The sequence below is a fragment of the Misgurnus anguillicaudatus genome, chromosome 4 (genome assembly GCF_027580225.2).
Source record: "Misgurnus anguillicaudatus chromosome 4, ASM2758022v2, whole genome shotgun sequence".
NCBI lineage: Eukaryota > Metazoa > Chordata > Actinopteri > Cypriniformes > Cobitidae > Misgurnus > Misgurnus anguillicaudatus.
Window position 1 is genome coordinate 16,661,687 of NC_073340.2, and position 27,380 is coordinate 16,689,066.

General features: G+C 36.3%; 1 long non-coding RNA gene across 2 annotated transcripts; it reads left to right on the plus strand.

The window, feature by feature from the left end:
• The first annotated feature begins 4,284 nt into the window (after positions 1-4,284).
• On the plus strand, positions 4,285-23,034 carry LOC129421469 (uncharacterized). Of its 2 annotated transcripts, XR_008637105.2 has the most exons (4): positions 4,285-4,411; positions 19,737-19,778; positions 22,002-22,143; positions 22,932-23,034. It is a non-coding gene; the product is annotated as an uncharacterized lncRNA (long non-coding RNA). The 2 variants fall into 2 exon arrangements; XR_008637106.2 differs by lacking the exon at positions 22,932-23,034 and having other exon boundaries at positions 22,002-22,897.
• Positions 23,035-27,380: the final 4,346 nt, after the last annotated feature.

The following is a 27,380-nucleotide window of genomic DNA, read 5'->3' on the forward strand; positions in this document are numbered from 1 at the left end:
TAATATCCAAGTAAATTTATATTTTTTTAAATGAGCGGATATTTTTGCCAGTAAATATATTTTATAATATTTTTATACACTAAACTATTTATGTGTACAACCCAACTAAAGTAATTTAATTATATTTTATGTATATTTTTAATACATAATCATTATACATAATGTAAAGAACACTCTGTGAAAATATATCCTTGATATCCTTGATATTGACTGAGTAAAGTCATGTCAAAAATTGAAATTTATGTCAAATCAAATTTGATGTTCCTAATCTCATAATAAGATTATGAGACTTTAGCCTAAATTTCACAGACATTGTCAGAATCTGAAAAAAAGGAAATCAAGTATGTTTTACCTTATACATTTATGCCTAAAATTATGTTGATTAAATAGTTTAAAAAGTTTATGTGGGTGTTATGTATCAACTATACATTACATTTGCATTTAAAGGGGACATATCATAAAAATATAACTTTTCCATGTTTAAGTGCTATATTTGGGTCCCCAGTGATTCTTTCAATTTAGAAAATGTGAAAAAGATCAACCCAGTAACTTAGTTTTTGTAAACCATTCTCTGCAAGCATGTGAAAAAATAGATCATTGATATTTGGCTCCCCTTGTGATGTCAGAAGTGGATCTTATTATAATAATACTGCCTCATAATCTGCACTATTCAACCACGGCACTGCCATTTAGTGCAGAAAGAGAGAGAGAATAATTGACAGCACAATTGAGTTTTAATTTCAACTAGGGGTGCACCGAAATTTCGGTCGCCGAAAATTTCGGCCGAAAATGGCATTATCGGTTTCGGGCCGAAATAAAAAATCCAGCCGAAAATGTAAACCGAAAATGAATGTCAACCGCGCCCCTTTCATCTGTGCGCTAGCGCTTGGGTTTCACTCAGCCTCACGGTGATCAGTCGTCTCCCACCCCTCCCCTTCGTGCTCAAGCAGGTTTCACTCAGGGTCCAGCTGTTTGCACGGGTCTGCAAAGATTAAGAATGTCTTGATGTGTAAACTTTAGAGAGAGTCGCGCTATGTGCTTCTTACTGTAATCCATTAACGTTCATTTGGCGAATAAAGCAATGAAACACAACGTAACGTTTTTATGTGGAGGGACTGTTGCGCTGTTTGGGATTCACCATCAGTCTCTGTATATGCATGCGTTTAAGTGCCCTTAAAGCCGAAAGTATACTAGGGACGTCCGCGTATGCGCGCCATCATTTTCGTCATCAGGCAGCCCAAAATTTGAGACCGCACGGACAGTGCGCGTACAGTCCGCGTACAACATCGCATGCGCGTGAAAATATTTAGACAGGACACTCCACTACAAACAATTATACAAAGGAAATAGACAGCATTTGCACACATACTATCGTTTTTCTTCTTTAATTTTATTTCATCCATAAACAGAAAGCTGTGGAGCATGTTTGTTACCATATTGTTTGATTCCTGTTCTTTGTTGTCTTCTTGTTTGTTCTAAACTGTGTTTGCAATGGTGGATCGGTTTCTTTTCTTCACCTATCCTAATGTTTTAATGTACTGTAAATGTCTCACAATCAGTGCTGCACTAGAGTAATAATTTGAATAGAGACGCGTTTAAAAAAAACAAGCAAACATAAATTCTTTCTGTTATTGACAGGGCACATATAAACAAAATTCTCTCCACAGTATTCTTTTTCTAATAAAAACATTTGTTTATGTCTGTATAGATTACAGTCAGATTAACCTACTGAAGTCTGTGTCATTAATGTTGATCAAACAACCCATGACAAAGAGACAAATAGCTCTAAAAAATAATAATATATTTAATTTATTGTGTTATGATTAATTTAATTTGATTTCTGTACCTAATGCTAATTTCAGACCTTATTAATGTACAACTTTGTTCTCTTTTATAAATGTTTGCAATTTCTTTATTGTTTATTAGATTTTTCCCACCTGCTTTTTGCTGACCTGAAAAATAATCTGATCTGTGCCTCAAAAACTGTAATGTGATCCGAACTGTGAGTTTTTTTTATGCGTCACACACCCCTAGTAAAGTTAGCACACAGTGATAGCCATAAATGCAATTGTACTAATAACTGGCATAATAATTTATTTCGGTGTTTCGGTTTCGGTTTTTCGGCCTTGGTTTCCTTTTTTCGGTTTTCGGTTTCGGCCAAGAATTTTCATTTCGGTGCATCACTAATTTCAACAAATCACCCTTATGGCGACCAGTGTTTGCATTAAATCAGCTCTTTTGCATTTTAAAGGAAACACCCAAAAACGGCACATTTTTGCTCACACTTACAAAGTGGCAATTTTAACATGCTATAATAAATTATCTATATGGTATTTTGAGCTAAAACGTCACATACGTACTCGGGGGACACCAAAGACTTATTTTGCATCTTTAAAAAGTCTTATGAAATGTCCCATTTTAATGTAATTAATTATGTAAATGTGTGTTCTTGATTGCACAGTCCACACCCCAATCAGGCATCCTGTGGTTTAACGCAGAAGCGGGGGCAAAATTTGGACCAGCTCGTTTTTCACCCCCCACTGCTCGGTGTGTGTGCTGTAATTCTGAGCAGCCATTGACCGACTTGCGCAGCTTAGCGATGCTGCATCTGGGCCATAATCTGGGACAAAATGTTTGGCAGTCGGTCTGGAGAGAAAGCTTCTCCTAATCCACTCATAATTATGGCCGGGTGGGCTGCGGGCCCACTGCACAGCTGGGCCCGCATCACCGTCTGTCTTGACCTCTCCCATTCTCTCTTTATCAGTTACTCCCTCTCCTCCACACTCCCCTCCCCACTACTAATATTAGCCTCTGCGCCTTCACCAGGATTATATTACACTTTCAGTAAGATACACAGCACTATCAATACAGAGTCAAAGTACGTCGTGAGCATATTCCTATAAGATGGATGAGTTGGAGACATCTACACTTTGCATTTATCATGCAGCCAAGTATTTTATTTCAGCTATATGCAGGAGAAATGATAATTGATAGCGTTTATTCTTGTGCATTGAATTGAATATGTATACAGTATACAGGATACAATTATTATCTAAATATAGTGGGGTCTAAAAGGTTTATCATTAAGTGATTTTTAAACTTCCCAATTGCATGCACTCAAACTGACATAGGCTCCACAAGTTTGTTTAAATCCCAATGTTCCTGATGTTTCATGTTATCGCATTTCTTAGTAAGAGCCTCTTGTGTGCTTCATTGGAAGCAAGGAAATTGACCTTTTGTACAGAGGACATGCTTTTGTATTTGAGACATGCTCAAATTAAATTTGTCTCATCTAAGACTTTTGGACTCCACTGTGCACCATATACATAGTCCTATATACAAACACAGACATATTATTGGGTCATCTTGTATTTGTTCCCACGTCTGCTTTAAAGGTGCAGTGTGTTATTTTTAGAAGGATCTCTTGACCAAAATGCAAAATAATATATAAAACTATATTATCAGGGGTGTATAAAGACCTTTCATAATGAACCTTTATGTGTTTATTACCTTAGAATGACATGTTTTTATCTACATACACAGAGGGTCCCTTTGGAGGGCGTTATTTTATGCCGGCAAGTTTCTACACAAGCCCTTAATGGACAAACTTTTTTTACTAAGTTGTCTCCAACGATGACATATTTGTGCTGTGGTGGCTATCGTAGCTTTTCTGTGTGTTTTAAAAGGTGATAGGTGCGATAGGTGAGCAGTGGACTTAGCCATTGGTTGCAGTTCGCAACCTCACCACTAGATGCCACTAAAATTTACACACTGCACCTTTAAAGAAATTTACTAGTCAGTCACCCATATCGTCCATGTTAAACAGTCAGAGCAAATATCAAGGCTTCATCTTGCACTTTATTCATGTTTTCTATCAGAAGCATACATTCATGTGTTAAAAATTCAAGTGATCACCAACTTGTAAATTTGTAGGAACTAAATAGGTTACACAGATAAAGTCAACCTATCTTAGGTTCCGTATCCAACAGATCTAAGCTTTATCATTTTGACTTAAAGCGTGAACAAAAGGTTGTATATGTCTTCCTCTCTTTCTATCGCTGTGCAGAAACAAGTCTGATCTTTAAAGAGAAAAGAAGCACGGCTTAACTCTAATGGATGCATTATTCATACGAGCCATCCTGTGAGGAATTGAGCTTAGCAGCCTGGGTTGCAGAAGCGTTGCCACAATGTTGCATCAGCCACCTCGCTTTCATTAATATGCACATTACCGACTAGGGGTCTTTGATCTTTTTTTAGCAGTCTATAAAAACAGAATGGGCTGTGGTTGAATGCTCCATGGCTGGGTTGAAACGCTTGGTGATTCGATTTAGGTTGTTGATGCCCATCTTAAGCCCACTATGCTACACTGACGGTTGAGCATCAGGGGACGTCTGTGAGCGGAGATGAGACGGTAAACGTATCGTTTTTGTACGAATGTATCATGGCCTTGTGCAAAACCTGCGCCCCCATCTCTATGTGTGTGTGTGTGTGTGTGTGTGTGTGTGTGTGTGTGCGCGAGCGAGCGAGCGAGCGAATGAGCCTTTGTTCTCCTGCCACGGCTTGTTTCAAATGTTCCCCTGACTCGTTTCGCTTTTTATCTTTTTCTCCGTGTGAAATAATCTTGCTGTCTTTATTTTATCCTGTTTTCTTCATCCCTCGTGGATTTCGCATGCACACGAGGGTCCCTCCAGACTCTCCCTCTCTGTTTGCCCTCCAGTCGCTTTCTAAATGCACGCACTGTAATAAAGCCACAGACACAGGGATCGTAGCTCCACTGACCTATTTTTATAGGCTGTTCGCGACTCCGTCTGCAATGCATTCTGGGCAACCGATTAGCATTTTTGCAAAGTCACTGACAGATGCTACCGGAGGTCGAGGAGATAGCGGCACGTAATCCTCATCCAATAGGAACACACATACACGCATACAATACTCCTCAACATCATATGCCATCCCTTCCCCCACTTTAAAGCAGCGAGCAGAAGTTAAACCCTCTCCCCTGGATGATAAACCCTGGCATCATTTCATAAGTGCTTAGGCCCTCGCTCGCGTTGAGAATGGGAAGATATTGTAGCTGGATTCAAGGGCATCACTAATAAGATTTCTCCTTTCGCGTTTGGTTCGAGGGAGAGATGTTTTCTTGGAGGAAATGAGAGGATGTAGTGCATGGTTTCGGGATGTGAGGATTCGTGCATGTGTGTGCAAGAGAGAGGCAGACAGGAGATTGGGTTGTTTAGACTCTTCTCCCTCTTAGGTCTCAGGGGAGCTCAGGCTTGTTTAATTAGAGGGGTGGTGCCATGGGTAATGGGCTCTGACGTCATTGACCCTTTCTCACTCACTCTATTCTCAGTCGTCAGTATCCAAAAGCTCTCGATTGATTTGGGAGAGATGAATACCGACAACTATGGTTCGCTAAAGCAGGGGTTTTCAAACTGGGTCACAAGTCACTCGGCTGTTGCAGTGGATTACAAAAAATAGTTTAGTTCAATTATGGACTAGCAATGACAATGGTTGTGATATTTTACTATAAGGTATTTTGTATAGACAGTTTCAGCAGTAACAACATAAACCAACGACTTTCTTGCTTATGCAAAGAATCAATAACAACAGAGTCCTTTAAAGGTGCAGTGTGTAAATTTTTAGCGGCGTCTAGTGGTGAGGTTGCGAATAGCAACCAACAGCTTAGTCCACTGCTCACCCCTCGCTTTTGAAACACATAAAAAAGCTACGGTAGCTGCCACCGGACAAACATGTCATCGTCGGAGACAACTTAGTAAAAATCTGAAAAAATTGTCCGTTAAGGGCTTCTGTGGTAAATTGGTGACACAAAATGGCGACTTTCATGTAAGGGGACCCTCAGTGTATTTAAATAAAAAGGTCTCGTTCTAAGGTAATAAACACATAACGGTTCATTATGAAAACACCCCCGATAATATAGTTTTGTATATTATTTTGCATTTCTGTTAAGAGATCCTTCTAAAAATTACACACTGCACCTTTAAGAGTAGTTTATATCTGATAACAAGCTAAATAAATAACAAGTAGATCCTATTAGTTAAAATCATAGCTAAAGCATTTTAAAAACTACTGAGCCGACATTACTGTGTAAAATGAATGTATACAATGTTAAATACAGATCACTGCCAACATTCTCTTATAACCGTGAATATCATTGTCTTCCCTCGTCTTTAGGAAACCAAAATATGTGTTGTTTTCGTCAAGGTTTTGTTGCAGAGTTCAGTTTAGCAACTAGTCAGACCATTAAACAAAGAGAGACTGGATACTGTCTATATCAGGGGTTGCCCGCACAGAGTCTGCGAGGTGCCCGCCAAAGGACATTCTGTTAACAGTCTCGATTTTAATATTTATTTCTTACATATTTTTTAAATAATCTTTGCTTGGTTTATGTATGGTAACATTTTAAACAATACTAAAACATATCTACAAGTAGGGAAGAGCGGGGGCGAAAGTGCCATTTTTCAAAAAAACTAAATTTTAAAAGATAATGTAATAGACAGAGATATATTTTAGCTGTGGTAAATAACTCACAAGTGTGGTCTATCAATACCAGGTGGAATTTGTAAAAATGTAAAACGACTTTTGACAGAAATGCAAAATAATATACAAAACAAAATTATTATGGGTGTATAAAGGACTTTTTATAATAACCCGTTATGTTTTTATTATCTTAGAATGAGACATTTTTATCTACATACACAGAGGGTCCCCTTACATGGAAGTCGCAATTTTGTGCCGCCATGTTTCTACAGAAGCCCTTAACGGACAAACTTTTTTCTAAGTTGTCTCCGTCAATTACATGTTTTTCCGGTGGCGGCTACCATAGCTTCTCAATGCTTTTCAAAAGCAAGGGGTGAGCAGTGGACTGAGAATTTACACACTGCACCTTTAAACATAAGTGCTGAATTGTTACTTTCGACCCCACCTGCAGGGACGAAAGTAACACAACAAAACAAGATAGATTTTTTTGTGTTACACATGTTTTTATTAAATATACATGACTATGACCTCGTTAATATGTAACTGCAAACGTAATTTATCTTTGTAAAAAATAATGAAAATACATTTTCATTTAAAATTTCAGTTTTATCAAATGTTTCAAAAGTAACCAACAGTACAAACTTAAATTGTTGAGAATAAAACATGTTTTCAACAGTTTGAACACTATAAAATTAAATCAAATCAAATTAGAATAATATAAATTTTCAGCATACTATACAACAGTATTAGCAGCGGGACAAAAGTAACAAGTGTTACTTTCGACCCGATAGGATCTCCTCAAATTTAAACCCGATTTACTTTTTTTTTAAACTCAGGGAAGTCAAACTTCAGGATGTGTTAGAGCAGTGGTTTTCAAACTGGGGGCCGCGAGATGGTACCAGAGGAGCCCCAGTGTTATGACATTTTATGAAAAACATTAATTTATCCTGAATTCTGTGTAATTAAACCAAAATTTTATTAAAATGTTGAGCTTTAGAACAAATTTTCACAAATTTGAACAAATTTTCTTTGGGGGGCCGCCAAGGAATGCACCGTACACAAGGGGGGCCGCACCCTGAAAAAGTTTGAGAACCACTGTGTTAGAGCACTAAATAACCTGTAGATTGATCAGTACTTTAACACATAAAACCAGAAACACAACGCGTTATAAGAACAAAATGACCACTTTAGGAATTTACTTATCATGGCTGAAAACACCTTTCTGGATCTACATGCGGAAAACGGTGAGAAAATAATGCGATATTTGTCAGCTCCGTCAGGGGTTGTGTGCCTAATATGCTGTCGTAGTTTGGGATGCAAATGTTATCAGGGCTCGGAGAAAATCGCTTTCGTCCCGCGTTACTTTTGCCCTGGTTCTCCCCTAAATTGAAATAAAATCACCAAGTAAAACAAAACAGTTTTGAGTAGACTACATCAAAAAGTAGCCCTCCAGACTGATTTATCCATTGTGGTAGGCATTGCTCACAAAAAGGTTGGAGACCCCTGGTCTATATAATCTGTAAAATTGCAGCTAAAGATATTTTTGTGTAAACAGTAAACTTTGAAGCCCAAAAAAGTGCATTCATCCTTCACAGAAGTAATCCACGCGGCGTAATTCAGTCGGTTAACAAAGGTCTTCTGCGGGTAATCGATGTGATTTTGTAAGAAAAATATTCAGATTTCAAACTTTATAAACTGTTTCTTACAGCAACTTCGTGATTAAAGAAACGGATCATTTTTAGGACATTGCATAAATCCACTTGGCTCAAAAAACGGCGCTCGACACCTTTTAAAGGTCAATGACACCATTTAGAAGGAAATCAGTCCCAGCCAATCTAGTACCCAACAAATGCACATAAAACTGTCATTTCTGTCTTCTGCCCTGAATACCAACAAGCTCAGAAAGCATCCAGACATCAAGGTGACTTGAGCCACAACCCATCCAACTAGTGCAAGCCTCCTGCCTGAGCTCTTCTAAGGGATTGTTTATAAAGTGCAAAGATTCATTAACAAGCCGTATGCCTTGCGCAACACTCGCAGGATCCGAGCCATCGGCTTGTGAAATGGTGCCACACCACAATGTTGGCCCAGTCTGAGAAATATATGTCCTCATAGGAAAAAATATCACGAATAAGATCTATCTAATATCTCAATTGATTCTTCTAGACAGCAAGCAGGAGATGAGAAATCAAATGGAAGTCACCTAAAGGTGTTTACAGAGAGACATCACAGCAATGTAAAAACATGGCCTATATTTTGGACAAAACCTTAGTAGTCAAACGTATTTTTACTAAAATATTTCTTATCAGATTCCTTAAAAACGACAACTATTCATTATGTTTATTAAACAAGCAACATCTAAGCCAAAAATGATAAGTTAAATTGTGCAGGGAGAAGTTAACCCTTTGGAATTAATAGTATTTGTGTTAATACTTTTATAAAGAGGAATGATGAAGAATGCTTCCTGACCTTTGTGCAAGTCTTATCTGCAAATACAGGAAGCGTTTGGTGAAGGTTAATGCTACCCAAAGAGGACTATTAGCTTGATAAATCTATTGTTATTGTTTACAATATTTAAAAAAGTATTGTTTGTGTGTTATTTAAGCAGACTGCGATTATCTGTTTTCATGACTTAGCTAAAGATCAGATGTTTCCAGGTTAATCCAGGTAAATCTTGTCTCTTGCTACAAATGCACCCCTCCAATCCTTTATTACTCATAACCAGTTGCAATTTGCTGATTTTTTTGGAAAATGTTTGGAAAATCTGCTGAATGATTTGAAATGTTTTCAAAAGATCTGAGAAAATTTAAGCTGTGAATACTACAAAATAAAATCTAAAAGAATTACTTTTTATGAGGTATAAAATAAAAATACAATTAGTCTCTGAATGCATCAAACCAAATGAGTCCTCTGAATTAAACTGAACCAACATGAACCAGACTAATAATTGATTGTATATAAAATTACATATATTATTGTATAGCGTTATATATTATAGTAAAACTCATGATGAATTTAGCATGTATCAAGATAATGTCATAAATTCTACAGCACATTGTAAATATAACTTTAAATTAAACATAACAATAGCAGTCGTTATGTAAGCGGATTTGAAATGATAGTGTGAGATCTCCTTAAAATCCACAGTATGTAAGATTTTTGTGATAAAATATCCAAAAACCACTTGCACAGTGGGATATATTTCATATAACGTTATATAACGTTTTTTATTATTTTTTCGTGATATTATCACAAATTTTTGCGTTTTTCCGTGATTGTATAACAAATTCCTGTTTTCGTGTGATTATCACGTATTGGTTACTCAACTGTTTTGTCCTATTTTCAAACCATTGTCACTTCGGTTTAGGGCAGAGGTTCTCAACTCTGGCCCTCGAGATCCACTTTCCTGCAGAGTTTAGCTCCAGCCCTGATCAAACACACCTGAGCAAGGTAATCAAGTTCTTCAGGAACATAGATATGTATATAAAGGCTAGATGGCTCGTCCGCGCTGCTGGCCAATGGAGTGCAACGTCCGCATTTTGGCGGCCATCTTACGACAGGGCGCTCGCTCACTCGTAGCATTGAGTTTTAATGATGCAGGTACTTTTAAATGACCATAACTTGCTTAATTTTTTACCGATTTTCAAACGGTTTGGTTTGTTATAAACGTCAAAGATGTACCTATGACACTGCATACCTATACTAAAAAGAAAAAATAAATTCATGAAACATGTTAAAGCATCCAGAATTATAGCCACGTTAATAACGTTTGTAAAAACCCAAACCGTTTGAAAATCGGTAGAAAATTGAGCAAGTTATGGTCATTTAAAAGTACCTGCACCATTAAACTCAATGCTACGAGTGAGCGAGCGCCCTGTCGTAAGATGGCCGCCAGGTGATGCCGTTAGGGACTCCGCCTTGAGCCATCTAGCCTTTATATACATATCTATGTTCAGGAATACCAGAAAATTGCAAGCAGGTGTGTTTGATCAGGGTTAGAGCTAAACTCTGCAGGAAAGTGGATTTCGAGGGCCAGAGTTGAGAACCTCCGGTTTAGGGTTAGATTTATATAAAATTACATCCCTACCCAAACCCAACTGTAACCCTAAAGCCAGGCGACATATAAAAAAATTAATCAGAAAAAATAGTATAAACCAATATATAAAGTGACATTGTAATGCAAACACCAAATCTAACCCTAAACCGAAGCGACAATGGTTTGAAAATAGAAAAAAGCAGTTGAGTAACCAATATGTGATACGAAAACAGAAATTCGTTATACGATCACGATTATACAAATTTGTGATAATATCACGAAAAAAAGAATCAAAACTTTATGTGCCTATATCACGAAACCTTGTGAGACTGGGTAGAAATCTTACATAGTGTGCCTTTGAGTCCTCCATGGTAAGTTTTATTTAACATCAAATGGTTCAGGGTTTTTATTATTAAAACTGTCGCTAACAGCACAGGCTGCTACTACTGTTCACAAACACATGCACCTGTGGCGTATGTGTGCGTTTTAATGATGCACTAAAATCTGCCGAATTCCACAGTTTTCCGTGGAAATCTGTGGGCACGGGTTCCGCCCATGCCTGCGTCAGAGCCAAATGCATAATTGAGTATCTAAAATAGTCAAATACTTTCAATATCTTAATTTTTACAACTTCAGTTTTATAAGCAATTTTGTAGCATGTTGTCCTTTTTTTTTAGAGTCTTATGTTTTGTTCTGGAAACAGATTTATTAAAGGTGCAGTGTGTAATTTTTAGAAGGATCTCTTGAAAGAAATGCAAAATAATATACAAAACTATATTATCAGGGGTGTAAAAAGACCTTTTATAATGGACCGTTATGTTTTTATAACCTTAGAATGAGACGTTTTTATCTAAATACACAGAGGGTCTCCTTACATGTAGGTCGCCATTTTGTGCCACCATGTTTCTACAGAAGCCCTTTAACGGACAAACTTTTTTACTAAGTTGTCTCCGACAATGAAATGTTTGTCCTGTGGTGGCTATCGTAGCTTCTTTATGCATTTTAAAAGCGAGGGTTGGGCAGTGGGCTGAGCCGTTGGTTGCAATTTGCAACTTCACCACTAGATGCTGCTAAAATTTACACACTGCACCTTTAAATAGATAGAGACCAGTGGTTGGTATGAAACATTTATCAAGTTGAGGAAGGTTCAAGTAGAGTTTGTGCATTTTGCACGCTGCATGAGAATATGTGCATATGAATTAAATGTAGACATTATATGAACTAATATGTGTCTGGTATGAAGTGCAAGATAAACGTGCTCACCTCTCGTGAGAAGGGCATTAAGAGGGTTGGTTGTACATGTAGTACGACAGTGGCACACCCTAACCCTTTACTTCTGGGGAAGTGTGCACACTCATTCTCTCAGGGGAGTGTAGATACATACACACACATACACACGCCAAATAATGTGTGTAAGCCTGAAACACCACATACCTTCCTCTCTCACTGCACCCATTCACATCCACTCATCAAGTTTTGTGTAAAGCATTCATTTATATCTAAAATGATTCACATTATCCTGAGATCATTACGTGGCCCCCATGCAAAATTTGGTTTGGAGCTCTTACAGCTTCTTGAAAGTTTAAAGAAGTTGGCCATCAGTACCATGCTGTCTGATTGCTAGATGTTTTATAGTCTTTCTCTCATGAATCGGGTTTATAAAGGTTCGAGTATAAAAGGAAGAGTGCAGAACCACAGCCAAAGCCTTTTCAGCTCAGATTAGACCAGCGCTCTGTATTATACACAATAGCCCTCCCCTAGTTGTAAATCTGTTACAGCTTTGGACTTTAGACTGCAGAAAAGAGGGCAGAAATCTGGTAGAGCTGGCGTGTGCACTTCTGTCTCATTTTAGGGCCGAGTGGGGGAAGGGAGAGAGCCTGGGAGGCACAGCCAATCAGATGTGAGGACAAGTCTGTTGCTTTGTTTTGACTGGTCACATACATTTCCCATCATTTCCTTTTCTTCAATGCCACATAAGACTTAATATTCTCCTCTGGGTCTCATATGCAGTGTATTATTCATTTAGATGTTCAAACGTATATTCTTTTCAATAGAACTGAGCATGTATATTGCATTTCAGACAGCCTTGAGGACATTTCTATAGTCTCGGTTCATTCTTAGTCTGCTTGAAAAGTTTTCTGTGACAGACTGACCTCAAGACCATTGGAGTCCTATTAAAGTCTAAGCATTAAATGGTTTCTACAAGTACACTATTACACAGTAAAAATCTTTTTACACAAAAATTTTCGACTAGTAATAAGTTGCTGCAACTTATCAAATAGTTGACATAACTAAAGCAAATTCAACTTGATTTTTTTAAGTTACAGCAACTCATCACTTGTCAAGATTGTTTAAATGACTTGTAAATCCTAGTTGATTAAACTTATAATTGTAAGTGCAAAAGAGTTTTTACCGTGTATGGTGCTGTGATACTGTCGTACTACTGTAAAATGTCTTTACAGTACAGTACTGTGCAAAAGTCTTAGGCCACCATGCCAGAATTAGATGTGTTGTTTTAACAATGTTATAGTGATCGTATATAATTGTTTCTCGGTCTCTTAAATAGAATACATACAGAAAATACAGGAATGTGTATATAGTATTAAAAAATGTATAAAAATGTAAACTAATATGTCAAGTTTTTAGGGTAAACTCCTCTTCCACTTGAGCAATAGCAGGAAACTGCAGGATCTCTTAAACCTAAATAAAATTAAATCCTCATTTCTAATTTTAAAGAATTTTTTACTTTATTCTGCTCAAAAATGCTCAAGATGTGTTTAGTGCCAAGAGAGGTCACACTAAACACCGAAGATGCCTAAAGAAGACAATTAATCCTAAAAATTTATTTTTTTCTACAATTTCCTGTATTTTCTGTTTGTATCTTAAAGCAACACTATGTAGTTTTTTTTACCTTTAAATAATGTCTCTAAAATTATTTCAGTGATAGAACAACTTTTAACTGGACAAATTGTACTGTTGCTGCAACCTAAGCAGCCTCCTAGCTGCTACAAGCACACTCTGAAAGTGGCGGTCGAGGGTAGGAAACACAGCCCCGCCCCTCCCCCTGCCTGCAGAAGAGTGTCTGATACCAGGCACTGTTGCGCTTTTCAACCACATGGGGGAGCTGTAAGTCATTTTTACATGGAAACTACATAGTGTTGCTTTAATAAAATAGATTGAAAAATAAACATGGATGGACATTAAAACTTCTAAAACAACAAGTGTGGTGTGGGCCTAAGACTTTTGCACAGTACTGTATATCTTAAAACTGGTTAGAGTTTGTGTAATATTCAGTCCCCTAAAAGTTACTACACTCTTACAAATCATTTTGGTTCCCCAAAGAACCATTTCTTAACCTTTTTATAATCTGAAAAACCTTGTTCTCACCACAAAGATCCTTGTGTTGTCATATTGAAGGTTTGATGTTAACCACAGCCTGTAAGATCATATATTAACTTCAGATCAAAAACTAAACTAACATTTAAGCCAATCTATGTCAAAAATCCATGTCGTTTAAACTTTATTTGTTGTTTGTTTATTTTCATTGAGGTTGACATAGTTACCAAAATTTGGTTTTTGTCAACCAATAGACAGCTCCACATGGATTTTTGGTCATCAAGGACATTCCCTTAGTTTCTGTGGCTTTTCGCATTTGTAAACATGGAACAACAGAAACGGGTTTTCACAGTGCACCTATATTATCCACTGCTTTTGCGTTCAGTATATTCAGAGTCATAGTCATAGACTTTCTTTATCCAATATTTGTAACAACATTTCTTAGTATGCAAGGTTGCATGCTTTTCTCCAATTGTACTGTACTTCCGGATGGTGATATCAGGACCAAGAGTGTTGCATATATACATTACTGGTCAAGAGTTTTCACTGAAATGTTTCTCGTGATCTAAAAATCTGAAGTTGAATGTTTAAATGTGTGAAATTACTTTTATGGACAAAAATATAATTACATGAAATACATGAAAATACATGAAATACAACTACTTTTCAGGTCAATCCCTGTAAATATACGGCTTTTATTAGTTATTTTATTAAATTGCTCTGTATTTATATAGTAATATTATTTTAAAATACAGTTTATCTTTGTAAAATAACAAAAAAAAAAACACCTGTATAAAAACGTATTAAGTATGTGAAAATACATACACGACTCACCAAAAATATGATCAAAAACAGCACAAAACCAAAGCTTCCCTAAATCATTAGGACTTTACTTTTCCTGCCTTGCAAGTACTGGAATCTGGCCTTTGTGTCGTTTCAAGTTTTTGCTGCTATTAGCAAATTCACAGACATATAATTGGAGGCCATATTTCAAAAGTCAGCCTGTAAATAAAGACACATTATTGTCATAGAAGTCGAGTAATTGGGACATGTAGGAGGATGAAGAAAGAGAGAAAGAATGCAACAGCATGAGAGAGAAAGAGACTGTATGATAGTTTACCCGCAGCAGTGGTAGGCTGTGGCCTGCAGACACTTGGGCTTTTATGGTTGTGGGAAAGGCCAGGGGGTCACCCAAATTTCGTCAGACATCATTTTTTCAGAGAACGCGATTTCAGCATAATTTTTCCCTCCACATGCTGTGTTTACTTTCATCCACTTCCCACTGTGTGGCTCCACTGCAGTCTGGGGAATATATGCTCTCCGTTCCCTGCCTTTGCCTTTGACTGGCCCAGCAGCATGGTCAGGGGTGCCAGAGATATATTTTTTGGAAGGGGCACCAATGACCTCACTCAGCTTATTTCCTGGGCCAGATAACACAAAAATCTGTAACAATTAGACATGTTAGTTTAGTGGTACGTCTCTTGTTTAACATGCAGAGAGACCAGGGTTCAAGTCCTGATATACTATATAATTATTTTTAAATAAAACAAGAAAAATCGTAACTGTCAGTGAGCGGTACTGTATGTACATTAGGGCTGCATAACGATTAATAGCGATTAATCGTTTGCAAAATAGAAGTTTTTATTTATATCATATATGTGTGTTTTGTATAATAATTATTTATATATAAATACACACACATATGCATGTATAATTTTAAGAAAAAATATATTTATAGATTATATATATATATATATATATATAAAAAATGTAGATACACAAAATTATTCTTAAATATCTACATGTGTGTGTATTTATTTATACATAATTGGGTAACACTTTATTATAATGTTCATTAATTAACATTAGTTAACTACATAAGTTAACATGAACTAATGATGAACTGCACTTGTGCAGCATTTATTAATCTTTATTAATGTTAATTTCAACAATTACTAATACTTTATTAAAATTTGGTTAATGTTAGTTAATGCACCATGAACTAACATGAACAAACAATGAACAGCTTTATTTCTATTAACTAACATTAACAAAGATGAATAAATACTGTAACAAATGTATTGCTCATGGTTTGTTCGCGTTAGTTAATACATTAACTAATGTTAAATCATGAACATTATAATAAAGTGTTACCCATAATTGTTATACACACTACACACACATATATGATCTAAACAAAAACTTTTATTTTGCAAACGATTAGTACAGCCCTAATGTACATGGTCTGGAAGAAAGCAGATGCTAATTTCGGATGCAGCCATAGTCCCTTATTTACATTTACATTTATGCAGATACTTTTATACAAAGCGACTTACAACGTATCCGAGGTGTGCATGTGTGTTAATTTCACTTTGTCAAAGAAAATTTTTTCTGGAATTGTATCCGGGATTCACCTGGTCCATTTTTGGGTGCGCACCAACAACACTTTCGACACCTGATTGCATGTGCCATACTTTTCTCAACAGAGGAAGGCCTGGGTAATATCTTTCATTGCTGAGGGGATGACTGAACATGGCGTTTTCAGACCTATTTTTGGGGAAAGCGAAGAAGTAGTCTTGAGTTTCATAAAACGGGACAAGAAAAACAGGGACTGGAAATCTCATTAGCAAACAACTCGGTGTGAATAACAATGTGGTCGCTAGACTGTAAAACTCAAGAGAGAATCAAAGAGATTCTTCTCACTCTGCGAGCCGGACCCTCTGATCATAGCGGCGTAACCGAGCTATGTTTTTGATTCCTTGTCCCCCGTGGACATTAATATTAAAACAATCTCCCTCTCCGAGAAGCGACATTAACGACCGGTGAAGTAATTATCCCTTACGACAAACCGCAATCTAAACTCGCATGGCCCGTGTGAGGAGAAGCGAGATAAGCAACCCAGGCCCTAGATATTCTTAGAGGAACCGTGCAATTCTTTGATCATTCCCAGCTTCCTGTGATGATGAATCGCTCATTGGGTCTTGTCCTGGATGGAAGTCTTCAGGGGCGTAAGACAAACATTGGTCCGAGATGCAGTGGGGGTTGGTGGAGGCCCTGGGCTTAGCTTCGCTGTGCACAGCCGCTGGGGAGCGAGTGAGAAGCTCAGTGGCTATTTTGATCGCTTACACAGATGTTTGTCGTCCCTAAAGAGTGGAGGCTATCCCACTTCTGACCTTGCACATCTTATAGGGTCTCACACCTGGAGAGCGAGGAGTGTATGTGTGTATATACGAGAAAAAGACAGGATTGGTCATTAAGCTGTAAATGTAATAAAGGTGCTTCATGATGCTAAAGGAAGACCATTTTTGGCTAAATGGTTCCATTAAAGGATTAGTCCATTTTCTTAAAAAATCCAAATAATTTGCTCACCACAGTGTCATCCAGGATGTTGATGTCTTTCTTTGTTCGGTCGAGAGGAAATATTTGTTTTTTTTGGGGAGAGCATTCCAGGATTTTTCTCATTTTGATGGACTTTGATGGACCCCAACACTTAATAGTTTTGATGCAGTTTAAAATTGCAGTTTCAAAGGACTCTAAATGATCTCAGACCAGGCATAAGGGTCTTATCTAGCGAAACAATTGTAATTTTTGGCAAGAAATATAAAAAATATGCACTTTTAAACCACAACTTCTCGTCGTCCTCCGGTACTGTGACGTGCCAGCGCGACCTCACATAATACGTCATCACGTCAAGAGGTCACGGATGATGTATGCGAAACTACGCCCCAGTGTTTACAAGTGTGGAGCAAGAGGACCGTTCCGACATTGTTGTATGTCGAATGATACTAATTAAAGGTGCAGTGTGTAAATTTTAGCGGGGTCTAGTGGTGAGGTTGCGAATTGCAACCAACAGCTTAGTCCACGGCTTACCCCTCGCTTTTGAAACGCATAGAGAAGCTACAGTAGCTGCCACCGGACAAACATGTCATCTTGGAGACAACTTAGTAAAAAAAATTGTCCGTTAAGGGCTTCTGTAGAAAAATGGCGGCACAAAATGGCGACTTCCATGTAAGGGGACCCTCAGTGTATGTAGATAATAACACCTCATTCTAAGGTAATAAACACATAACGGTTCATTATGAAAGGTCTTTATACACCCCTGATAATATCGTTTTGTATATTATTTTGCATTTCTGTCAAGAGATCCTTCTAAAAATTACACACTGCACCTTTAATGTCTTTGTGTCAGTTTATTGTTTAAAATGGTCTGCAAATGTGCGTTTCATATATGTAACACGTGACCTTTCCACGTCATTACACAATTACGTCGCACCGCCGGAGGAGGACGAGAGGGTTTGGTTTGGAGGTGCATATTTTTGTGTTTTTCTTGCCAAAAATGACAATTGTTTTGCTAGATAAGACCCTTATGCCTCATTCGGGATCGTTCAGAGTCCTTTGAAACTGCAATTTTAAACTGCATTAAAACTGTTAAGTGTTGGGGTCCATTAAAGTCCATTAAAACGAGAAAAATCTTGGAATGTTTTCCTTAAAAAACATAATTTCTTCTCGACTGAACAAAGAAAGACATCAACATTTTGGATGACATAGTGGTGAGTAAATTATCAGGATTTTTTTTAAGAAAATGGACTAATACTTTAAAAAAAACTTTCTTTTTCATATAAGGTTCTTTTCTAGAGAAAACTGTTCTTTAGATTATAAAAAGAATTAAAAATGAAAATTTTGACTAAATGTTTCTTTGAGGAATCAAAAATGGTTTCTCTACATGGCATCGCTGACTGTAAGCCTAGGACTGGTTGCTGTCACTGTTAGATTCTTCTTAAATCCTGTTTGCTTGGCTTCTAGGCTGTAGGAATCTTTAAAGGTTATGTTTTACCAAGTCACCAACACACACAAACTCGCACACACTTACAAATACACACACAGACACGATCCAGCAGCATCAGGAGAAGCAGGCCAATAGAGATTAGAAGAGTAAATGCAGAACCGTTCTGAGGTCTCGCGTCTCCTGCACAGAGTTTCTCAAACAGACGTCTGAATCTCTGGCTAATGTTATGGATGGCAGATGAGTCCAGTTTGAAGTCGTATGTAAACTTCCTTTCTGAGTGATTCCATTAATGCAAACTTCCATAGATAGTAGATTTATACAGCTCCATATGAATCTGGCCCACAAATCAAATTTCACTACATGAAGTTTAGATCATCTTCATTCCATCCCATATGTGTGTGTATTATCAAATATCTTCTGTTACATCCGAGACAGATCAACTCTAGTCCTGATGGCACCATGGCCTGTCGGTCTCTAAAGGAGAATATTCACTTCTCAAGGAATACAATATTACGTATAATGATGATATATGAGCGTGAGATGGTTTGCTTGAACCTGACGGATCTCCAAATGAGAAAACTTCAGTTTTCAAGGAATACAATATTATGTAATTATGACATATGAGTGCAAGATGTGTAGTTTAACTCTGAAAACATCAATAACTGGATGAAGTTAAAATGCATGGTTGTAAAAGCACATTTTTTTTAAATGACCCATGATAGAGAATGCCTGGCTTGTGGTTTGAGACTCATGCTTTAGCGCTACACCGTCAGAAAAATAGACAAAAATGGTCCCTGGCACCCTTTTAAAAACGTCCGATATACATTTTTTGGTACCAATATGTACTTCTGATGTACTAATTTTTTATTTTTTTAGGTACAAAAGTGTAATTTTTTTATAGGGTACCACCCCAGTGACACCTAGGGACAATTTTTTACTCAGTGTTTGTAGTTTGTTGCAACATGCTCTACATTCACCATCAATATAACGTTTTCATTTTCCATAAATAGCATTAAATAAATCACCTTTGTAAAACAGATTGTCTTTTCTGTTTATCTCCTGATCTCTTTCTCTCTGCAGCCGGAGCGTCTGGTGACCGACCCAGCAGATGGTAGTTAATAGGTTGGTTTTAAAGATACTTATTATTTGGTTTCAGGGCTAAAAGGTTCCATCTCGCTGGTTGTTAATGTAGGTTATCTGGACTAAATCTGTTGTATTGTTGCAATGGTCATTTAATCTGGGCTTTTGCTATCTGGCTAAAGCCTCTTTAACCCTTTCACACACTCGTATATGTGTGTTCAACCCCCTCTGACATTCTCATTAACCTCTGCCAGTGCCCCGCACCCCCGTTGACCTCACACTTGGCCTTCGGACTTTAATATTTGGCGGATGTTGTTATGTGATCCTTTTTACTCATATTTCATATCAAATCAGTACACTGTAAAAAAATTATTTGCTGCCTTAAATGTTTTTGTTGAATTATACTCAGATTTACAAGTCATTTCAACTTACTATTATGTATTTGACTAGAGATGAGTTGTTATAATAAAAAATAAAAAATAAACTTCATTTTATAAATTGTAGCAACTCAGGATAAATAATAGTAAGTTGACATGACTTGTAAATCTGAGTTCATTCTACAAAAAAAAATTAAGGCAGCAAAGATTTTTTTTAAGTGCATCTATTTAATTGCTAAAAAACAACATTATTTTGTGTATTTTTTATAATATAATGTGTTTGCGTGGTTTATGGTTAAAAAACATAATTTTCAACGTACATTTTTGTAGCTCCAGATTCTTTCTGAAATGCACAAATTTGTACAAAATTGTTCCTGATTGGCCAGCTAATCTGTACGTTGCGATTGGCCTGAAAACCTCTGACGTCAGCCAGAAATGTGATGCTTCTCATGTTTAAAAGATTCAGTCACAATGCAATGCTAACAGGAGTTAACTTACAGGCTATGAGTCCAAGTGGGAGGAATTATGATAATGTCAGTTTTGTCTACATCACCAATCCCAGGAAGTAAACTGTTGCCTACGATCCGTGTGTTTGTTGTAGTCCAAGAAAAGAGATTTACGTTGGAGACGATAAATCGCGTCATCATTTACTTTGGGGTTTGTACCTTTTGCATAGTGTTAACATGTATTAATACACACCTACACACCAAAGGAAATTTAAAAACATGAATCAGACCATAGGTGCCCTTTAAAGTGTACTGTGGGTAAAAACAGATTCACCAAGTAGCACATATATCCTGCACTGTAAAAAATTATATCAAATCAACATATATTTTTATGTTACTTCAACTTAACAAATTAAGTTAAACTATTTCGACAGGTTTTTATAAGTTATGTGAACTTATCACAAGTCAAAACATAAAATATTAGATTAAATTGACTTGCAAAACCAAGTTGTTTTAACTTCATACTGCATAGATTGATCAGTTATTTGATTTAATTTTTTTATTTGAAGCACAGTCTAAAAATAATACAAGCACCCCTGAAACCTCCTTAGATGCCTCCTACACTTCTAAAAAAAGGTTCTTTCTTAGGTTGTATGGTTTAACATCCACAAAACTTCTCTATTGCACAAAAATAATTATTATAATTATAATAATTAATAATAATTATTTAAAGTACCTTTAATTTAAAGTTTTATGCAGAGCCAAAAATGGTTCTTATTTGGCATCACAGTTAAGAACCCTATTTATTGTTATAGTAAAAAAATCAGTTTTTTTAATAAGCAAACGCTCGAACTGATTTTGCCAAGTGGTTGATGTCCTCAGGGCAACATATTGTGTTGACCCAAGGACAACATTTTTCTAAATAAAACCTAAACCCACCCCAAACCCCAACCATAACCAAACCCTAAAATCAGAGGGACATGATAAGTGAAAACAATGGTCTAGGAACAGCTAATCCTGGTTGTAATCTTAAACTTAAAACGAACTGTAAACTTATTTCTGAAATCTGATTGGTTGATTGAAACATAATGTTGCCCTGAGGACATCAACCACTTGGCAAAATCAGGAGAGCCTAAGCACACATAGGCTGTTACTGACGTTTATACACTGCAAAAACATATATCAACGTATATTTTTATGTTACTTTAACTTAATTAAGTTAAACAATTTCAACTTGTTTTTCTAAGTTATGTCAACTTATTACTTAAATTATGTCAACAAAAACTTGAATTGACTTGCATTTTTTTAAATTAAGCTACAATAATTGTATCAGCTTTAATTTAAAGAAAAAAACTCAAAAACTCCTCTGATAGGCTTTTCATTTGGTCGATGTTCAAACACACACAAAACATGCTGTTTCCTTCTTTCTATTTGTATTGTAGTTGCAGTGAACGTTGAAACGCACATGGAACGGGGAGGTTGAATGAACTGTCGAGGGCTTTCTGAAGTTCACCCAGAACCCAAATTCTTTCAGATCATTCTGGCTTTAAAGGCACAGAGATCCAGTTTTGTTCAGCTTTAATTGTAAGTGTATCCCTCATTTTAACAGAAGATTTATAACATATACTGGTGAGTTTAAGTGTCTAAAATTAGGAGTTTCTTCATATTATAGTGCCAAAGTTATAGAAATATTGTCAAACTGGTCATGAATGACGTAGTGTTTTAAAATGAATCTGGCTTTGTAACAAGTGTTGCATTGTCAGACTATTTACAATATCTTTCAAATTAAATGGCGCACTCCTGAGCAATACAGTCTGTTAACAGTTAAAACTTTAATAGAGTCTATGAGGCAAACTACCACAAATACACACACACTCACACATCTCTGCATCGACACATTTGTGTCATATTAATCCACCTGCAGAGGCTGTTAAAGTCTGCTGTGTTGCCTTTACCCATTCCCTTCATGTGTGACTCATCTCATGACCTGAGGCAGAGAACAAGAGAGCCAGTGTTGGCCAACATCTCACTGGGTTAAGCAGAGAAGCATACAAGTATACAGGCCTCTCCTCCAGCCATGTGGAGAGAAAAGATCCTTTCCCTTCAGTGATAGCCAGCCAAAGCAAACACAGCAAATGAATAGAAAAGGAGGAATGCACTGAGCACGCATTCTTAGGTTAAGCCAGAGGATGTTGAATTATCTTATTAACATCTTATATCATGTCTCCGGTTTTCCTAATCGCTAAATACCTCCTTTTTAGCATCTGATCTTTATCTGATAAAACCTGTTTGGGAAAAGTCTAGCAATGTTGCCTGTATTTGATCCATGTTTTGCTGTGCTCCAGTCTTAATTTACAGAATTTATTTTCCAGTCTCTTTTAGATGTTTGTGCGCTCAACATGACTGCCTTCATTGCTTTTGGAGGCATTTCATACCAGCTGGATGCAGAATAAAAACAAGAGGGTTTTGCATGTATTACTGAAGTCTGCACACAATCTTGGTTATGCTTAAATGGTACAAAATGTTCCCTATTTGAATGTCAAGCAGTAGTTTGGCAAAATGAGAGCGCAGGACCTATAAAACCAATACAACTGGTGGCTTGGTTGTATTCTAGATGTTTTCTAGATGCCTCTTGTTTATAATATATTACATTTGGGACATTCCACCAAATCGGTAACTCATCAAAATTGAAGTTTATTTTTTAAATCTTTTTTAACACTAAATCTAATAACACTCATATTTTACTTTTTAAAATAAGTATTGGTCAATCTCAATTTCAGTTTATTTTTTAACATGGTTTCTTAATAGAGGGTGGAGACATTTTGGTAACAAGACTGAAAGTAACAGGACTGAGTTTTTTTGCATAGATTTAGAAAATACGTGAAATATAGCTGCATTAAATATCTGCTAATAGCATGAAGACACTGAGCAAATTCTAGTGATTTACCAAAAGTTTTTATTAAAAAAAATGAATAAAATCAAAAAAATAATATAACTGGATTGAACTTTAAGATTGACCTTCACAGTCATAGCATCAATATCATAAAATATACAGAAAAAAAATGAGAAAAGTAACTTTTGATCTTCACATGGCCTTCAGAAGATCCAGACGATGTCACTTCCTCTTGAAAATGTAAATTGTGGAATATTCCTAGATTTTCAGAGGGGGAAATGTGTTGGGTAACAGGACTGAGGGGGACATAACTAAAATGTGCATTTTATCTAAAATAATATGACTTTTTCAATGGTAAAAAAATATTTAAAGCAAATATGGGATATGGACCCACACAAAAATGCAAAAAATAAAGATATCTGAAGAATTATATGCTTTATATTTATATATAAAGTACAGAGATAATAAAAGAATAAACCTTTTTGAGTTATTTTAAATGAGTTATTTTTTGCATTTTATACATATAATGTCATCAGGACAAAACCCTAAACTTTTTGAACAACAGTTTAGTGACTACTGAAACAGAAAAGCACCACACACAAAAAATGTTGGGTTATTTTAACCAATGGTTAAGTAAAATATGGAAAAACCCAATTGTGGGTTTAAATTAACCTAGAAAATTTACATATTTGAAACAACCTATCAAACAATGTAAAGAAATGCAAGTTTAAACTTAATTATGCAAGTCAATTCAACCTTGAAATGTAAATTGTTTAACTTAATTTGTTAAGTTAAAGTAACATAAAAATTTAAGCTGATTTGATATAATTATTTACAGTGTAATTTTAAACCAATTTATCCATATTTTACCCAACCATGGGTTAAAACTTTCCAGCGTAAAGATGTCCAAAAGATGTCAGAATAGCTTAATATTAATTCATTTGCTGATCATCTTCCTTCTGCTTATGAGTTTTTTGCTTGAAATGATCATTGATCTACATCTTCCAGCTAGAATAACTGGGAACAAGACGAAAGCTTCAAAGTGATTCAAAGCAACAATATAGCAAATATCATTATTTTTCTGTCTGTTATAAATTCTGTTGATTTGCACAACCCTTTGGGTTGTCGGTTACAGTTTTCTTCATCCTTGATAACTTACATGACCAGTGTTGTTAGACCCCCTCCCTTGTTTAATTTCCACTTCCTGCTTTATTCTTGGCCTAATTCAAACGAAAGACAGCTGTGCGGCCGAGCGAGGGTGCGGGTTAACTCAAGAGATGGAGCGAGAGAGAAAGTGACCTCTTCAACTGTTTTAACAGATTGTGGGAATCGGAGAGTGCAACGGTGTGGAGCACCACCAACACAAGGCAGTGGGGCATGGCCGTGTTTCCAGCCTTCTGTGTGGGATTTACGGCCAGGTTGAAACTGGGCAAGCTCCACATCACATTGAGAATTGTTTGCCTTATATGTGCAGCATTCTTGTACACTGTTAAAATAAAGATTCAGAGGGGGATCTTAACGGTGATGCCATAGAAGAACCATTTTTGGTTCTCCAGAGAACCTAAAAGAGTCATTTTTCTCTTACCTTTTTATAGTCTGTTGAACCATTTTCCACGGCAAAGAATGGAACAATACAGCCAAACAAAAATCTTTAAAGTCCCCTTGAACCAGAAGTCATGATCGACTTTACTTCACGGGTTGTGACGTATTTTTCGAGTGAAACAGAATATAACGCAAGGAAAATAGTTGGCGTGGTTTGTGTTTTCATTGTGCTTTTTTGGATATAGAAAAGTAGATATTTTATTCAGAAATAAATCTGAAAGCAGCAGACTGACGGAGTTAACGGATGCTCCTGCCCAAGCCATCTAGTTGACGTCATTAGAGAGAATGATTGAGGGCACATAATTTTTTTTTAAATAATGACTTACATGGATAAATTGTTTATAATAGGGCTGTCAAAAGATTAATCACGATTAATCGGATACAAAATAAAGGTTTGTGTTTGCATAATATATTTGTATGTTTGTTGTGTGTAATTATTATGTATATACAAATACACACATACATAAATTTAAGAAAAAATGTATTTATGTTTACATTTAAAAAAATATATATATATATAATATAAATATCTAAATGAATACATACATACATACATGTAAATGTTTAAATACATGCATGTGTGTGTATTTATATATACAAAATAATTTCACACAGTGCACACATGTTATGCAAAAAAACAACTTTTGTTTGGTATGCGATTGGTCGTGATTAATCTTTTGACAGCTCTAGTTTATAAAAAACACTGCAATATTACATTAAAAATAAGAATTGTCAGCTTTAAAGAACCTTTATAATTGTAACCGATAGCATTACAACCTTCTGTCTAATTTCCGAGTAGGAGTTGTATTTTTGCGACATTAGCGTATAGATTTAGTTGTTACTGCATGTTGTCAAGAGCAATGTTTGTTTAATCCATAAAGCAGCAGTTATTCAGTTAACCCATACTGCAGAAATGTTGCTATTTGTTTATTACTATTTAGAAATCAAATACGAGTACAGTTTTAGAGAGAAATGATTTGAGAAGTGAAAACAGTTAGGTTTAAATTTAGATTCAGGAGCTGGAAAAGAAAGGAATTTATAAAGACGTGCCTTTGGGTAAACGTGGAGAAAACATCTGACTCACTGAAGGTTCTGTGATCTACACATTTACATACGGACCCTTTGTTTCTTTTTCATCAAATTCTCTTCTTGGGTCATTCCTTGTAAAATCAAAAGTTCATGTTGTATTAAGAGAGTGCAGTATACTCTTGCAGAGAACTTAAAAGGCTTTGGTAGGACTCCCTAGGGGTGGCTCGACTCTGTGTCTGGTCTCCTCTGGACTTGTTCTGGCTTCCTTAGCGGAGATGGAGAACAAGTATCTTAACCGCGTCCTCTCCCCTCTGCAGGGTTTTACTAAGTTCAAGATCCTACACAGGCTACATCTTTTTCTTACAGCAAGACTCTGGAGACCACATGGAGCATCACATCAGTTGGGCTTCAGAAGAATCCCCAGCAGTTACAAATGTGGACTGTGTGCTATATTTAGAGGCTAGGTTAACTAAACAGGGAAAATTTGCGTGAAAATGCATTTTCAAAAATGTTTGCAGATAAGAGTATAAATTTCTGTGGGCGATTTATTGACAAGGGGCAGGTTAAAGAACGCAGGCGCAAGAATCTTATTTTCATAACGACCAACGCGGTCAAGCAAGCAAGCAATTTTTACTAGAGATGCACCGATATATCGGACAATTATCAGTATCGGTCGATAAAAGATATTTTTCATACCACCAGATATACTACAGTACCTGCAATATTGGTGCATTTCAAATTTTTAAGTATAATTAACTTGTATTTACAAGTAATGTCGACTTTGATTTGTTATCTTGACTAGTGATAAGTTGCTGAAACTTATAAGATAAAGTTGAATTAGCTTAACTTAGCTCAGACAACATACATTCACAGTGTAAGATATGAGAGATGCACCGATACTGTATATCAGGCAATCATCTGTATCGTCAATAAAAAATAATTTTTCACACTACCGGACAATAGTTTAAAAACAGCTGATAGTCATGGTCGATATATCCTGTCAATCAAAAGAGAACAGGAAAATGCAGCTCTCGGCATCGGCAGATATCAGTCTGAATAATCAATATCAGTGGAAAAATGTAATATCGGTGCATTTCTAATTTTTAAGTATAATTAACTTGTATTTACAAGTAATGTCAACTTTGATTTGTTATCTTGTCTAGTGATAAGTTGCTGAAACTTATAAGATAAAGTTGAATTAGCTTAACTTAGCTCAGACAACATAAATTCACAGTGTAAGATATGAGAGATGCACCGATATATCGGGCAATAATCGGTATCAGTCGAAAAAAATATA